Raw genomic sequence first — 17,784 nt, 5'->3', positions numbered from 1 at the left:
TTTTTTGTATTATGTATACATTGCGAAAGGTAGAGATTATATTAAAGAACTAACCTTTTAATATAGTTTAATTCATTTTTATTGCTTGCTGGCGACCATGCTATGAATGTCATATTAACAGAATTGAACGAATCCAAAAGTCTTTCATTCGTTATGCTCTACGCCAGAGGTGGCCAAAACTCACACAATTAACTTTGTAATGCACCTTTGCGATTCGATACGATACAAGGGTTCTGGTATTCGATTCCAAAAAATATCGTTTGAAAACTATCGATTAAAAAATATCGGTATCGAATGGAAAAAATATCGACATAGTATCGTATCGGAATTCATGTCCCTATTAACAAGAGCTCTATTACGAGCATTTGTTTTCGGCGAACGTATAGCACTTGCCGTGAAAAATAAAACATATATTATTAATTAAATATGGCTCCAAAACCAATAATGTTGCAAAAAGTTGCATTATTTAAAAAAAAGTTAAAGAAATTTTAAGAAACCGTAGCATTGAATTGTTTTATTCAAGATTACTGGGCCTATATCTTCAAGCACAGTTTCACAGTGTTCTCGATTCAGTCTGAACCTTTCCACAAATTCTGCGTCTCTCATGAAGAAAGTATCCATTCTCTCTCGATACCGATGCACTGTAGGAACGTTTTCGTTTTTACTTTCAGAATCACCTGACCACATATCTACAGAAAAATGGCACGCAAAATACTTCACTAAACTGAATCTACTCAGCTTTAGAGATAGGTAGAAAATTGTTTACAGTTGTAGAAAACCCCGTAACACAACCGTACAAGTGCTTTCGTTTTGTTACGGAAATAGACTACAATTGTACAAAAAGTTCAGTAATTACAAGTACGGCACTTGTAATTACAAGTTGCTTTGTGTTACAAAATAACTACACTTGTTTAATTTATTTCAACACTTCCCTGTAGGGAAACGAACTAGTGCGGAACTGGTTCGGTTCTAGTGCGTTTGGAACCATGACTAGTACGCGTTAATTCTCTTTTGCATGCTAGCGACTGGCGAATTTCACATTTCGATGTCCTGGGAAGTGTCAATTGTTCCCCGTTGCATCCCTTTGGCTCTAGCTCCGAACCAGTTCCAAATTCGACAGATGAGATCTAATTCGATATGCACCCATTTTTTATAGTTCCGAACCTGTTATAAATTCGTCACCTTAGATCTATATTTCTAATCAAGCTTGTCGAAACATTTCCCTTTTATTTTAAATACGATCGGCTGAAGGAAGGACAATACCATCACAAATGTTTAAACGCATTTATTAACAAGTAAGAAAGTCTAAGTTCGGGTGGAGCCGAACATTAAATACCCGGCGCAAGTATTAAATATATGTTTTTTCACCTCTCCGAAAGCTACCGCTAGATGGTAAGCCGGGGTGTATCAATTTTGAGGAAATTAGCGTCCTTAAATTTCGAAATATTGCAGTTTCAAGCATTTCTGAAATTTACCGTTATATGAAAAGCTGCCGTAATTTTAGTCCGATTTCAATAATTTTCAACGTTTTGCTTTTACGTAGCAAGCACAATAAAAATACCGAGTTTGGTACAAATTGGTAGAACGGTTACCGATATACACATATTTGATCATAAGTGGGCGGTGCTACGCCCATTTTCCAAAATTTTGCCATAAACGTATTTCTTGGTAAAGAATTGTTGCAAGCATCAATCTTCAATAAATTTGCTTTAATATTTACTGATTTATCGAAGATTTTGTATTTCTCTAAATTACCGTTATATGGGATGTGGGCGTGGTTATTGTCCGATTTTTTTAATTTTCGGCCATTTAGTATGCTGTATCAAGACCAAAAAATGTGCCAAGTTTGGAAGAAATTTGTGCAGCGGTTACCAAGATATACACCTGTAACCATAAGTGGGCGTGGCTACGCCCATTTTAGAAAAATTTATAATATTCTTATTTTTGGTCTAAAAATTGTTGTAAATATCAATTTTGAGTGAATAATCTTCAGTAGTTACTAAAATATCGCAGTTTTCGTATTTCCGAAAATTACCGTTATATGGGATGTGGGCGTGGTTATTGTCCGATTTTTACAATTTTCGGCCATTTAGAATGCTGTTTCAAGGCCAACAACTGTGCCAAGTTCGGAAGACATTGGTGCAGCGGTTACCAAGATATACACATGTAACCATAAGTGGGCGTGGCTACGCCCATTTTCCAATAATTTATAATATTCTTATTTTTCGTCTGAAGATTATTACAAATATCAATTTTGAGTGAATTGTCTTCAGTAGTTATTAAAATATCGCAGTTTTCGTATTTCTGCAAATTACCGTTATATGGGAAGTGGGCGTGGTTACTGTGCGATTTCGCCCAGTTTCAATACCAACCTACCTTGGATTAACAGAAACCTACATACCAAACTTCGTTGAGATATCTCAATTTTTGCTCGAGTTATCGTGTACACGGACGGACGGACAGACAGACATGGCTTAACCGATTGCTCTATTCATTCTGAGCATATATGTATACATTTGTCTATATCTATCTCGATTCGTTTTGGCTGTTACAAACAACCGTTACGTGAACAAAATTAATATACCCTTGTGCACAAGTGCGTTCGGGTATAAAAATTTATAAACCACATTAGTAGTAGTAGTAGTATTAAACTTAAGTAGTAAGTAAAAAAACAAAAGTGCGTTCTGCTTTAAAGTAAAAATGTTAGTTCACTTTGTCTTACTTGTCTAAAATCAGCATATTGATTTTTAAGTAAATTCAGTTCTTTTTAAGCTCATATGTATATGAAACATTTCGAAAGTTTTTGTCGTACTTAACTTAAATAAGATATACAGTAAAGTTTAGGTGCAGCGAATTTTTTACAATACCGGCAGAATTTTCTTAAATTTTGCACAAGGTTCGGCGCTCTGATTTTTGGGGTTTTTGTTGTAGAATTGACCATATTTTTATAAAAAATTAGCGAAAACTAAAATATTTAAAAAAAAGGCTGCCCGTATTGTAAAAAATTCGTTGTAAGAAATAGGTAGTTATTTGTTTAATCAATAAACTGTGTCAGTATAACACTTTGCGATGACTTTTCGTATGTTTTAAATTTTACACTTTTGTATGTAAACAAAAATTATATCAGCTGTTCGTCTAACTTGCAAGTTTCTGCAAATTTTCTGTTCGCGTACTCTTTTGGATATTTCTCTCTTGTGAGAGAACAGATGACATTGCGCCGGAATTTGGCAGTTGGTTGGTTTCTGATGGAGATTTTAAACGAACGCACCTATTAGCACCAATTTAAGTGATTTTCACTGCTATGTGATCGGTATGTAAACCGGTAACACAATTTGTTGGGTTTAGTTTCCTACATAAAGGAGATATATCGCAAAAACTGGTATCTGAACAATCAGTGGTATAGGAGATAAAGCTTATACAGCATAGATTTTGACGATTTTCTCAGTAGATTTTGTATTATTATTTATAAAATATCTTACGAAATTTATCGGTTTTAGCTGTTCAAATAAAGGAGTTTTACAGTAAAATCCCATGTGTGAACAATCAGATGTATGGAAGATACATATATGTTATAGTCACCCGATCCTTGTTATTTTCGCTGTATGTATTCTGTTAATAATGAGTGAAAATGGTGCGAAATTTCATGTTCCTAGCTGCATAACTGGAGGAGTTATGATAAAAGACCTCATATCTGAACAAACAGTTGTATGGGGGCTGAAGGTTATAGTGACCCGATGTTTGTTATTTTCACTGTAAGTCTTCTGTTGATAATGAGTGAAAACAGCGCGAAATTTCATGGTCCTAGCTACATAAATGGAGGAGTTATAAAGAAAATTCTCATATCTGAACAATCAGTTGTATGGGAGCTATAGGTTATAGTTACCCCATCTTTTTACTTTTCACTGTAAGTTTTCTGTTGATAATTATTGAAAACAGTGCGGAATTTCATGTTCCTAGCTATATAAATGGAGGAGTTATAACGAAAATTTGTATATCTGAACAATCAGTTGTATGGCAGCTATAGGTTATAGTGACCCGATCTTTGTAATTTTGACTGTAAGTATTCTGTTGATAATGGGTGAAAGTATTGCAAAATTTCATGTTCCTAGCTGCGTAAATGGAGAAGTTATAACGAACAAGTAAGAAAGTCTAAGTTCGGGCGGAGCCGAACATTAAATACCCGGCGCAATTATTAAATATATGTTTTCCACCTTCCCGAAAGCTACCGCTACACGATAAGCCGGGGTGTATAAATTTTAAGTAAATTAGCGTCCTTAAATTTCGAAATATTGCAGTTTCAAGCATTTCTGAAATATACCGTTATATGAAAAGCGGTCGTAATTTTAGTCCGATTTCAATAATTTTCAAGGCTTTGCTTTTATGTGGCAAGCACAATAACCATACCGAGTTTGGTTCAAATTGCTAGAACGGTTAGCGAGATACATATATGTGATCATAAGTGGGCGGTGCCACGCCCATTTTCCAAAATTGTATCATAAGCGTATTTCTTGGTAAAAAATTGTTGCAACCATCAATTTTGAATAAATTAGCTTTAATATTTACTGATTTATCGAGGATTTCGTATTTTTCTAAATTACCGTTATATGGGATGTGGGCGTGGTTATTGTCCGATTTTAAAAAGTTTTGGCCGTTTGGTATGGTGTAGCAGGACCAAAAACTGTGCCAAGTTTGGAAAAAATTGGTGCAGCGGTTACCAAGATATACACATGTAACCATAAGTAGGCGTGGCTACGCCGATTTGCCAAAATTTTTTAATATTCTTATTTTTCGTCTAAAACTCATTGTAAATATAAATTTTGAGTGAATTATCTTTAGTAGTTACTAAAATATCGCACTTTTCGTTTTTCTGAAAATTACCGTTATATGGGAGGTAGGCGTGGTTATTGTCCGATTTCGCCCATTTTCAATACCATCCGTCCTATGCCAAAAAGAAGTCCACGTACCAAGTTTCGTTAAGATATCTCAATTTTTACTCGAGTTATCGTGTGCACAGACGGACGGACGGACGGACGGACGGACGGACAGACAGTCACCGCTTAATCGATTTCTCTTTTCATTCTGATCATTTATGTATACATTTGTCTATATCTATCTCGATTCGTTTTGCCTGTTACAAACAACCGTTATGTGAACAAAGTTATAATACCCTTGTGCACAAGTGCGCTCGGGTATAAAAATCTCATATCTAAACAATCAGTTGTATGGGAGCTATATGTTATAGTGGTCCGATTCATCCTGTTCCGACAAATGATTAATACACTATAAAAATACACCTACCTACCAAATTTTATCCGGATATCTCGAAAACTGAGAGACTAGATTGCATACCAACAAACGGACAGACGGACAGACGGACATGACTAAATCGACTCAGCTCGACGTTCTGATCATATAAGTATACATTTTAATGGGTCTATCTCTTTTTATTCTGGTACTTACAAACATTGGACCAAAGTTATAATACCATTTCATGCTCATGAAAGGTATAAAAAGGTAGCTCTGGTGGATAGCATTTTTAAATAAATTTAGTGAAAAAGTGATAATTATTTTACCACTTTTATTAAATGCCTATTTTTCTGCAACTGCATTGCCCTTCTCAATTGTCTTCAGGATGTTGGCCTTTGTTTATGAAATCACTAAGTATAATGATTATTAAGCAACTCAAAAACTATACCAGTGTGATTACCGACGTATCCTTTTGAGAGGTAGCCGCACCCTTATAAAAGGAATAAGACCCAAACTTTTCAGGTCAAAATTTCAGTAGGTTGCGTCTGTATGGCCTTTTCAATTTTATAAATTATCATTATTTTTAAGTGGAAAAATAAAACTCAAAATTTATGATAATCTCTGCGCGAAAAAATAAAAATCATAAAATAATCATTATTTGTAATCCCAAAAATAAAAATCAAATAATAATTATTTCTGTTTGAGCGTAAAAATAAAACTCAATAATAATTCATAAAATAATGATTAAATGCTGATTTAAATTATTTTGCTCATAATGATTACCTTCCCTGCGTTTAAAATTTGAAATAAAATAGTTTACTGAAAGTACCACATTTCACTGCTTTTGGCCTGGTGCGGGACTAGTTACTATCGGACTGGTTCGTTTTTGGCGAAAAAGAAATAGTACTGAACTAGATTTTTGGTTCACTAGTTCGTGGTTTCCCTACAGGGTTGTAGGACTTGTAGCGCTTGTATTACTGGCCCCAAGTAGAATTCGACATACAATTGGAAGTGTGAAGAGTACAGAAACAATATGGTACGGATGAAATTTTAATAAAAGAAATTCCTAAAAGCATTTAAAAAAATGAAAGATTTTCTAGTATCTAGATACCCTGAACTGGAATAATTTTTCTATTTGAATGTACTTGTTTCCAGTCTAAATGCGAAGATGGCGTTTAACTTTTTTGGAACATTTCAGTTTTCCCAAGATTTTTGTTAATCAGCCCTTTCTACCCTACTCTTTTTCTTCTTTAACAACAGAGCTGGACTCCCACTACCTTTTGCATTTTCCGCTGGTCTTTTCTGCGCATGTATTTCCTTGCATTTTGTCCGAGGCCTTCACAAGCTAATGCGCGTCAAACCTGTACAGTAGTGGGCTTAACATCGCGTTCTGTACTGAACATTCATCCAGTCACTCTTCCTCTCGAATAGGGATGGCAAAGTCGACTTCGACTTTCGACCAAAATCGACTTTTTACTCCTGAAAGTCGAATTTTAGTGATCGACTTTTAGTTTATGGAAGTCGACTGAAGTCGACTTTTCAGTTTCGACTCTAGACTTTTTTTGACTTATTTGCGTATAAAAACTGATCTTCTAACAAGGGGCGGAGTGCTGTTTGGTCGTATTTAAAAAAAATGCCAATAAAACTGAAGTGAAATTTGAAAAGTGTGGTAGAGAAATGAATTTTAATGACAGTACAACAACATTATCAAATCATTTAAGACCAGCGCATAAAATTACTATACGAAAACCAATTCCTCAAATTTGTTAATCGTTTGTCTCCACAATCTTCAGTTAATAATGAGGTAAGATAAACATAGGTATTTATTTTAAAAATTTCATGCAAGAAAGTTTTTCTGCATGAGTTTATGTAAGTTTCTACAGACAGTCTTTGGTTCGAATTTGACCAATCCGTAAGGTACAACGTTTTAAACACCGCTAAAAACGTTGCTGGCAGGATTCCAGTTAATATGCGACATTAGTCGTGTGGATAGTCCCAATCCACTAGCTGTCTGGGCTACTCCCATATTTATCCATGCTTATAAAGTGGCACTATATTTCTACCAATACCCGCCAATTCTGCTCCATCGGAAGGACACATTTTTCAAAAAGTTGTCCGTAATTACCAAATATCGATTAAAAAAAATTTTAGAATTTTTTTTTGTGAAAATTTAAAAATTTTTAAGTTATTTTTCATAAATATAATTTTTAAAAACCCTCACAACCAACATTTTAATGCTGTATAACTGGAACAATTTTTAAAAATCCTTTAGTGTCTGTTTTTTTTTTTTACCTAGCATTGAATTTCACTAAATTACAGATTATTCTAAAGACCGCTAGTAAATCATGATATTTTTGGCGTATTCTGACTCTTATATTTATAGCTAATATATGAGTTAAATGCAGAGTATAGTTAATACATTTTATTTTTATTAAAAAAGTCGACTGTACAGAGTCGATCGAAAAGTTGAAAGTGAAGTCGAACAACCCTACTCTCGAACAGTTGGGCCTTGTATACCAGTGTTGCCACTTGAAAACATTTCTAGGTCCCAAAACGCCTACCAAATCAGTTTCCAAACTACCAAAATTTTTCATCATGAAAACGAGATTTCACGAGTTTGCGGGGCTTTTAGCTGCACAAATTAGCAGTAAAAATTAGAACTACACATAATATTGTTTACAGTATTGGTTAATTATTCACACCAATCTTTAAGATTAAACAAAATAAATTCAGGCCATTAAATAAAATAATTAAGTTATTGTATAAAAAAATTCTGTAAAATATTTTAATATCTTTGAGATTGATTCAATTTATATCAAAAAATCTTTTTGATCTTTTTTGGGTGTGAAAAACAAAAGCAGACATTTTATGCATTTCAATAAAAAAATTTCCAAATTTGATTCAATTTGCACGCACTCACCCTTTTTACCAATACACTCGCACTTTGCAAATTGCCTATCACCAATTTTTCTTTAAAAACGATAGGTAATTTCTTGTTAATTTCAACAACTAATCGGTCATAGCTTTGGGAAGTGAGTTTTTGTTTGCAGAAAATTGTCTGCTTAATAAAATATATAAAAATATAGAGAAAACTTATACGTGTAAGCAGTGTTTTGAACGTGTAAACTTAAATTAAGCAAACAAATTTTAATGTTCAGTTTGGTTGTATTTTCAAAACATTTTTGCCTACCAAAAGCTTCATCAAACCAACCAAGCTACCAACGCAGAATGAAGCTACCAATTTTGGTCCAATTGGACCAAAACGGCAACGCTGTTGTATACATCGCATTACATCAGTGGTCGGCAGTGATGCCAACTTTTGATTTTCAAAAAGCACCAAAAACTTGTGAAAAAAAACGTTTTACCACACTAAAAGCACCAAATTTTTTTGAATCAAATGATGCTTTTTTCATAACGGTTTGTATTTAACAAAAGCAAAAAGTTAACAATATTTCCATAAATAAATCAATACACAAAACTTTTTCGCTCATAACGATTGAATAGCCTCTACACATGCTATGATGACTCATGCTTATGACGTCGTACCGAAGTACTGCCCATTAAAGCTGGTATATTTCGAGAAAAATAATCTAATCGCAACAAACGAAAATGATGTCCTAAGTAGAAATGAACAAAAAAATTTGATGTTTTCATTATATAACCTCAGATATCGCCAAAAACCGTGTTTTTGGCACTTTGGTGTTAGGATATCTAAAAATTGTAGTGCTAGAGCAATTGTGCGGCCAGATTTGGATTCAGCACCCAGAAACGATGTGTTTTACTCAGGAGGTAACAAAAAATCAAAATTTGTACAAATAATTAGAAATGAAAAAATAAATACTTAACTTACCTGCGTACTAGCATTTTCAGCGCGATTGGAATTCAACCAGGTGGGTTTGCAACTTCAGCTTTTTATCAATAATGGTTTGTTTTTAGTGCATTTAAATTTGTAGATTCTGGTAAATTCAGTGCTGTCACAGCTTTAAATATTTCAGGTTTTTATTATCTCGGAGTAATTTTAGTTCAGAAAAAAGCACTAAAAAAGGCACTAAGCACTAAATAATTTTTTTTTTTGCGTTTTAATTTTCAAAAAGCACTAAATCTAGTGCTTAAAGCACCAAGTTGGCAACTATGTTTAAAATAGCTACCATTTTTCGCCACAACGACTTTTTTTTAGCACTTTTTAGCCCTTTTTTAAATGAATTGGGCTACCTCTAAAAATTATGCGCGGCAACACTGTTTATCATCTCTCACATTCGGAATGCGATCGACAAGAAATTTCCTCTCACTCGAATATGGAGTCCGAGCATTGCCTATGTCGGCCTCCCATAAATGAAAAAAACGATGCAAATGATCCACTCGCGATCACTCATAACAGCTTATCGCGAAAAATATTCAACGACGTTGAATGGGAGATATTTGTCCCGTTTGTTTTGGGTATGCATTTTGTTATGCATACAGCATACATACATATGTACATATCTATATGTAAGTAATGCAAGCAAATGCTTTTCGGTTGGAAGGAATGTAGGAATATGCACAAGTATATGAATTATGGTGGTAATATGTATGTATGTACATTTAAATTGCATACATGCATACGTGTGGTTAAAATATATTCCAAGCGAACACTTTTCATTATAATGGTGTATCTGCATGTTATTTTATTATAATGATTACGTTTATTTATTATATTGTAGCAGATTTATTATATGATTGCATTATTTTCTATTTTTCTATTAATGACTGTGTGGAAGCATCTTGTTATTGTATAAAGCTTTTATGTAAGTCTGGCAATGCTTTTGTGTAAGTTTAGTCTGGCAATGCTTTCATATTTTGACAGTTCATTATTGTAACGTATGTTTGTCCTTGTCTTGCATATTGCCAAAATTGCCAAACGTTGTAAAAAAAAATGCTATAAAAGCCGACACTTTGCTTAAGCTCGTTCATTTGTGTTCTGGCGATCAGGAGCTCAGTATATCCAGTAAACAAACTTAGCTGTTTTCGGCAAATTTGGTCCCCATAAAGGACTAGTGTTGCAAGCAACACTTTTTCGGCAGTTAGGGTGTTGTGCAGCTATTTAGTGTGGTGAAAATTATTTATGCACTGGAGAGATTTATTCACATGGAATTGGAGATAGGGCTGATAGATTTATTTTAAATAAATTGTGAATCTGCGAAAATATCTTTACAGCAGATAAATATACTTTTTCACTTTTTTCCCGAAAATTTACATACAGGCTCGAAATTATGCGAGGAACATTCAAATATCGTCGCTTGGATGGAAAATTGCCGGAAGCGTAATTTTGACAATTTGTAGTTATAGATGCAGTTATATATTTTAAAGTAAGATATTTCGATTTTTTGTTAACTGGTTTTTGGATATCTTCTTTAATTTCTGAGTAATTGACTAAAATGTTTTCGGCTCTTGGCACAAATTGCGTTAGTATTGCTGTCGTACTAAACTAGTCAAGGTCTTTCAAATAGAGTTACCTGTTCTTCTTTAGTTTCCGACATATTCAGCCTAATCATGAGTTTCATTTTCTAGAACCGGGTCACTTTTTCCTTTTTCGTTTGCGTGTATGGTTAGGTTAGGTTAGGTTATCCTGGCTGCCCTCATCCGCGCAGGAAAGGGCACACTTAGGCCTCCATGGGCCCATTGTGATACCATATTTGAGACTCATACGTCCCTCCTCCTACCTCAGAAATTGAACCAATTTGTAGCTCTGATAAGGCGCACAAAATCGTAGATACTGGCCGAGCCCAGTTCAGCCACACACTCGAAAGAATAGCGAAGGAGCGAGCGTCGACGGGCTCTTGCCAAGGCGGGACAGTGGCACAGGTAGTGCTCCACGCTCTCGATCTCCTCCTCATCGCGGCAGCTACGACAGTAGTCGTTTGGCTGCAGACCCATCCTGGCAGCGTGGGTTCCCATAAGGCAGTGCCCGGTGAGAATTCCGATAACATGGCGGAGCATTGGTCGCTCCAAACGAAAGAGAGGGCGAGATCTACGCTTATCTAACCAAGGCCAGATGTGTCTCGCTATCCTGCACGTGGGATCTGCGGACCATCTTACATTTGCCCGTTCGATAAAGTTATTCTGCAGCCAAAGTTTACAGGAAGATAGATTTGATAGCTGCCTGGCTATCAGAAAAAATAGTTACTGCATGCAGATTAGTAGGAGAATCGATCAGCCATCGAGCAGCTTCGTAGATTGCTGTTAGTTCAGCCTTAAACACGCTACATTAATCTGGCAGACGGAAACTGAGGCTAAGTGAGAGTTCCTGCGAATATATCCCACTTCCTACCTTCAGATCTAGCTTGGAGCCATCGGTGTAGATGGCTGCTGAATCAGAATAAGAGATCAGGATTGAATCCTCCTCCCACTCACATCTTGAGGGGATCCTTGTTTGGAAGTCATTCTTTAGTCCAGTAGGCGGGACTGTATAGTCAAGGCGCCTGACTTTTCCTTGAAGATCTTCCAAAATTTTAGAGTGTCCAAATCTTGTATCACTCCACTTGATCAGCGCGTTTAATCTAACAGCATTACAACTTGCCGTTTGCGTGTATTCACTAAAGGTGGATGAAAAGATTGTTGGCGAAATTTTGTTCGGGCGAACCTCACGATTAGGCTGATTAGTAAAAAGTATCGTTAATTTATAAAAAATTGTTATCACATTTTGGCGTATATCATTAAAACTTACTGCAAATTTTTTGACAAATGTATACGACAAAAAGTTATTAAACTCATAAATGGCTGACACTAAACTAAAAAAATAAGATAATTTAAGAATTTCGTGAACTAGTACATAGCATTCCGAAAAGTACATAGTTACCGAAAGTAACTTGTGACAATCTTTTATCCAGGCGACGATATAACATTAAGCTAAAATCATCTAAATAAATTATAATTGTCATTATTTTCTCACATGGAACATATGCCTTTTGAAGATGTGCCAAATTAGATTGTCGCCTTAAATACAAAAAAAAAAACAATTCCTTTAAGCCATCTTGCGCAGCAGTTTGTTGATCTTATGCTCACGGCTACCGAAATCACCAACCTCAACGTAGTGATTAGCCTTCTTGCGCCAGCCTCGGGTTGATGTGTTGAGCTTGAATGGCATCAGGAAGTTGGAGGCTTTCTTGAAGTGGGTTCCAACAGTAAATATTTCGTGCGCCAAATAATCAACGCACTGAACTTCGTTCGCTTTGCGTAAATTGCGTTCGATCACAAGGCTGTCAGAGATTGCGACACGTTGATGGTTGTGCTTGACAATTCCACGTTTGTACATCAATTCACGAACTGATTTAAGATTTGGATAACCCCATATAGGGTTCGGCATGCATAGCATATTAATGGTTGCCTTGTTCAATTTGATGAACAAACCGTGGTTAATGTGGCGAAAACGGAACTACAGTAAAACTTTACGCACTTTTGGTGCAACTTTGTTGATACCGCGGATACGGATCACAAAAGCCAATATGGATTTTTCAGGCACGTAGAATTGGCCGCGTTTTTTGCCACACAACTTCATCTCACGGCGTCCATCACAGAGTTTTCTTGTTTGATATTTCTCAGCATCCACCAAGTTTTCACGTTTACGGAGTGTAATCGCAGCAGAGCGCTTTAGTTTACGCTTGATCAGGGTAGCAGTTTGCTGACCTGCTTCTCGCTGAACTTCAGCTTCGACTCAGGGACAGGAGGCAGCTTCCTGGATGGTTGTCTGCCCTTTGCTTGCGGTTTCTTACCGGCCGTGATGGCAGTCATCTTAACATGTTACTTAGCACATTGAAAACATCGTAAATGAGCCACTCGATTAAATAATTTTCTATTAAACAATTTAGTTAAATACTTTTTAATACATAGATATGCTGCAACCAGGCACTTACTTTCTCAAATTCCATCCTGTTTATCGGCATAGTTTTCCAAATATGGCTGCTACTTCATTACTAATAACTCCATTTTCAAACTGCGCCTTCTTTGTTGCCCCGACATATCCTAAAAATTTAAAATTTACGTTAAACAATAGAAGTCGCAAAAATTAGCAAACAAAATACTCCCTTTGTTTTGTTTTGTTGTCAAATTTCTGAGAAATGTGAATTCACCACGATGCGATACAGAAAGAACAAGGACGAGGGGTATAATTTTAAGTTAACCTATTATTCAGTGGCAATGCGCAGAGCGTTCGGGACAGCAATATTAATTTGTATCAAATGTAACATTAAACGGTGGTTCTAATACATTTTTTGGTGTTATTAACCAGAGTACATACATTATATGGTATCTCTTTCAAAAATTAATGTACTATATGAACTTTTTTTAAATATTTCTAAGTTTCTTTCACGGGTGTTGAAAAGCAACCATGCGTGTAAGAAATTGCATACAATTTGCGTTTGTGTTGGAGTTTCGGTCACGCTGGTTTTGCTGGGCAGCGTGACCGAAACTCCAACACAAACGCAAATTTTATGCTGTTACTAACACACATGTAATAATTTTTGATTGGAGTGCCATCTATTATTTTTTCTTGCGAGGTATCTTTCGCATATGAGTAAGTAGTCAAGCTAATCTTTTTACATATGAGCAAGCAGGCAAACTATTTGGTTTGAAAAATCACAAGAACACAAAACTTCTGGGAGCATTTTTGATTCACTATTAAGAATGTGATAGCAAAACGTGCCGAACTTAATGGGCACGCGTGACGGTCACGTTACTAGGAAAGTGACCGTCACTGTTCTTGCTGGGTTGGAGTTTCGGTCACGCTGTTTTGCTGGGACATTGCAATTGGCGCTTGCTCTGCTGCTACTGACCGCTAGCACTACGTTATTTTGTAGAAATTCTGTGAAATTGTGAACCCACGTTAAGTTACCTTTAAATAAATTACCCCTTAAACACAACAAAGACTTGTTTGCTACAATATATAATAAATGGAACTTCGTGGGGATAAGATTGACTAATCAGAAAAGTGGGCGTCTGGTCAAGACTGAAAGTAAAGAAAAGCAGAAAAAATAATACATCTACATTTTTTATTTCTTTTCGTTCTTTTCTGTTTCGATTCGCCATTATAAGGATATTAATAAGAAACCAAAATTATACACACGTAAATAGAATAACAACATATGTATACGTATGGATGTACATATGTATTACTTAGAAGAGAACTCATTAAAACGAAGGGCTGCATTTCATATCCATGCACACATTCATATGTATGTATATATGTGTGTATCTATACCCTGCAGCGGAAAGTACTAGTACAGAACTAGTGAATTCACCAACATGGAGTTGTCCTAGGAGGTGACAATTGACTCCCGCTGCGTAACTTGTTGCCTGTAAAAGTACCAGTTTTTTTTCGTTGTGAACTTCACATAATTTCATAATTCAAAAAAAAAAGAAAATAAAAATTTTAAATTATATGTACTGCATATGCATAGTGCGATTTGAACTTGGACACTTTCGGCCGCAACTACCCAGCTAGCAGAGAAACGTACTTTTTGCCAACAGTGCAGTTTTCGTACATTTTTCGTATCCGCAAACGTTCAGAAAACGATTTCCATATTTGTTAATTTTTCGTATCCGAAAAATGTCATCTTATTTCAAAACAATAATTTTAAAATATTTGTCCAAACTGAGCATTTGAAAACATGTATACGTATTCGCCAGTAGCGGAGTGTGCAGAAAATTATGCTACTATTTGTTAGCTTTCAGGAGGTCCCAGGTTCGCATTCCGTCAGAAGCAACACATTAAAAATAGTCATTCAAATTGAAATAATTGCTGAATCTTAAATTTGTTTTTTTGTTTGGTTTCCTGTACCTATGAACAAGTTTCTGTGAAGTTCATAATGAAATCGAAAAATTGAATCAGACAAATTTCAGGAAAACAGCCGAAAGCGCATCCGTTTTACAACCATTTTCGATAGTTTTCGGCACATACGTTTCGGATGAAAACTTAAGTGGGAGAACTGATCTGAAAAGCGTCCGAAAACGGAATCGGAAAACGGATGTAACATCAGGTTTTTTTACGAAATTGTTTCCATTTTCGGATACGTTCGGGCTAGGTAATTTAGATTTAGCCGGTTGCGAAAGCAAACAGCCGGAGAAATGCCGATTTGTTAGCCGTTTTGCAGAAAAAAATTAGCCGTTTTTAGCCGATTTTGCCATTTGCCTTGTTTTCTTAAATTTTAAATATGTAAATATATATGTTTCCATTTTTAACTAGGCGACCCAAAATCTGTTAGAAATGGCTACTAACCTTATCGTGGAGAAAATTTTCATGTCAGGCAGGGTTGTATGAAATTGGGCCGATTTCGCTTATTTTTATTTTAAACGAAGAAGGGATTCTCTTCATAAAATGTTTGTTATAAATTTCTTAATTTTAAGTGTGAAGTTTTATTCGCAAACTTAGAAAATAAGAAATTGTTTCCCTGTTAAGACACTTAAGATGCGTTTGTGTTTGGATATAGTGCCAACAAACAGAATAAATATTACATGTAGATATTGTCCTCCCAGATAGCGCATATTCAATTCTGCCTAAATTAAAAAACACAATTTTTGCCCACTCCCAAAGGTTTAAGGTAAGGGAAAAATTTATATTTTCAAGCACTATGTACACATATGTATTTTTTTTTTTTTTTTTTTTTGCTGAGAACTTATTTAAATAAATTCCAAAAACCGAATGCCAACTTGAATTAAAGGAACCAACATTGAGGTGAGTCAAAATGAAAATAAAAGAGCACAAATTTCTATATAAAGCAAAACTCTCTGGGAATCTTACGAGACATCTGCCGGTCATATGACCGGTCATCTAAATGGGAGATCTGCAGTCTTGTGGCATCATATTTTACATCAGAATTGAAGGGATTTCTGAAAAATCTGACCAGTTCTTTTGTGTAACTGTGATTTTGCATCCCTTGTCAACATATGGCCTCGACTGATGTTAACTTAAGGTCGTTGTTTTACTGCCTAAAATTTAAGGGAAATTTTCACAGCGTTTTTTATGTGTATTGTTCTCTATTTGAGTGTATTGAGAATCGGTCAGTCTGAAAAGACCTTGTAGGGAAGACAATAGGTTTGTTCGTCGAAAATCCAGCGAGAATTATCACTCAAAATATCAGATAGTAAGAAAAAATGCTCCCAGATTCTCTCTCATGTAGAGAAACTTGCAACTTTCTGTACGAACGCACATTCTTATAGAATTTTTAAATGTTTATAGAATTTTTAAAATTCTTTCAGAGGAGCAAAAAACAAGATCTACGTGTATATATCTTGTCAGTCCGACTTTCTTCAACATACGTTTCAATTTCTTAAGAATACAGTTTTTTTCCGAGTACCTTTCAAAGCATTGGAATTAACAAAATTAATTAAGTAAACAAGCATTAACTTACATTTTTCATTTTAAAATGGCTCCAGTTTGTAAATTTTTAATTTATTCAAATTATCGTCGACAAAAATCCAACCATGTGCCACAATCATATGTTTTTCTAATTGCAAATTCTTGCTGGAAAATTTTTTTCCGGCTCGAATTTATAACTTCTCTCCAAGAAAGTCTTTTTACTCGTGATTTATTTAAATAAAACATGTGAAATTTAGTTGAAACATTTTAGCCGTTTTTAGCCGGTTTTATTTGCCAATTTAGCCGGTTCGTCCAAAAAGTTCTGGCAACACTGTTTGCGCACTCAGCTACAGGCACAACAGAGAACGTATATTTATAGAGAAAGTCCAAGAACGAATCAGCGTAGAAACTGTCAAATATCAAAAAAACTGGCGAAGCGCATTTTAAGAGCGGCCAGCCAGAGACAATCGAATTTTAACAGAGCCCAGCCAGAAGCAAAATCAATTTAACAGAAATTGTCTCATCAAAGCAAATGCATGTTTTTCTTGTTAGACGCGGAATGTTGACGGCTTTTTACGTTTTTACAACGCTTTTATTGTTCTTTAAATTGGTTAATTATTTAAAATAAATGCATGCATAGGTCGAAATATGTAATATGTACATAGGTATCGTGTACATGCATATGTATGCGAGAGATACAATTTTGTAAATCTAAAATGTGAAAGTTATGCAAATATGTAGTATGCAATTGGCAAATTCGTTGGTGATTTGCCGTCGGCATTTGAGTTGAAAAAATCGACTTTAACTTTTTTACCGATTTATATGGTAGATGCTACGCTATTTTCAATGCAACAAACCACAGTTTTCTAGCTGCCTTAGTTTTTCCCCAAATTCACTTTAAAGATGGACACATTGACCAAAAACGCAAATGCGCACTGTTTGGTGATTTGATGTCGGCATTAAAAGCGAAGAAAATCGGCTTTTATATTTTTAACGATTCTAATGGTAGTTATAGGTACGCTATTTTCAATGCAACAAACTGCAGTTTTCTACCTGCCTTAGTTTTCTCACACATCCAGTTCAAAGATGGATACATTGACAAAAAACATACAAATGCATTGATTGCACTGCACGTGTTAACTTCCAAGTTGTTTTTGTCGAAAAGTTATTTATATTGAGAAAAACTGTGTATTATCATTTTTCACTGC

The 17,784-nt window shown here is 35.2% G+C and overlaps 1 pseudogene; it reads right to left on the bottom strand.

Moving 5' to 3' along the window:
* Positions 1 to 12,238: 12,238 nt before the first annotated feature.
* Positions 12,239 to 13,036, bottom strand: LOC118754229 (annotated as a pseudogene).
* Between the last annotated feature and the right edge of the window lie 4,748 nt (positions 13,037 to 17,784).

The sequence above is a fragment of the Rhagoletis pomonella genome, unplaced genomic scaffold (genome assembly GCF_013731165.1).
Source record: "Rhagoletis pomonella isolate Grant_MI unplaced genomic scaffold, Rhpom_1.0 Rhpom_scaffold_03578, whole genome shotgun sequence".
Lineage (NCBI taxonomy): Eukaryota > Metazoa > Arthropoda > Insecta > Diptera > Tephritidae > Rhagoletis > Rhagoletis pomonella.
Note: the sequence above shows the minus strand (reverse complement) of the source record. Positions and strands in the feature narration are given on the sequence as shown.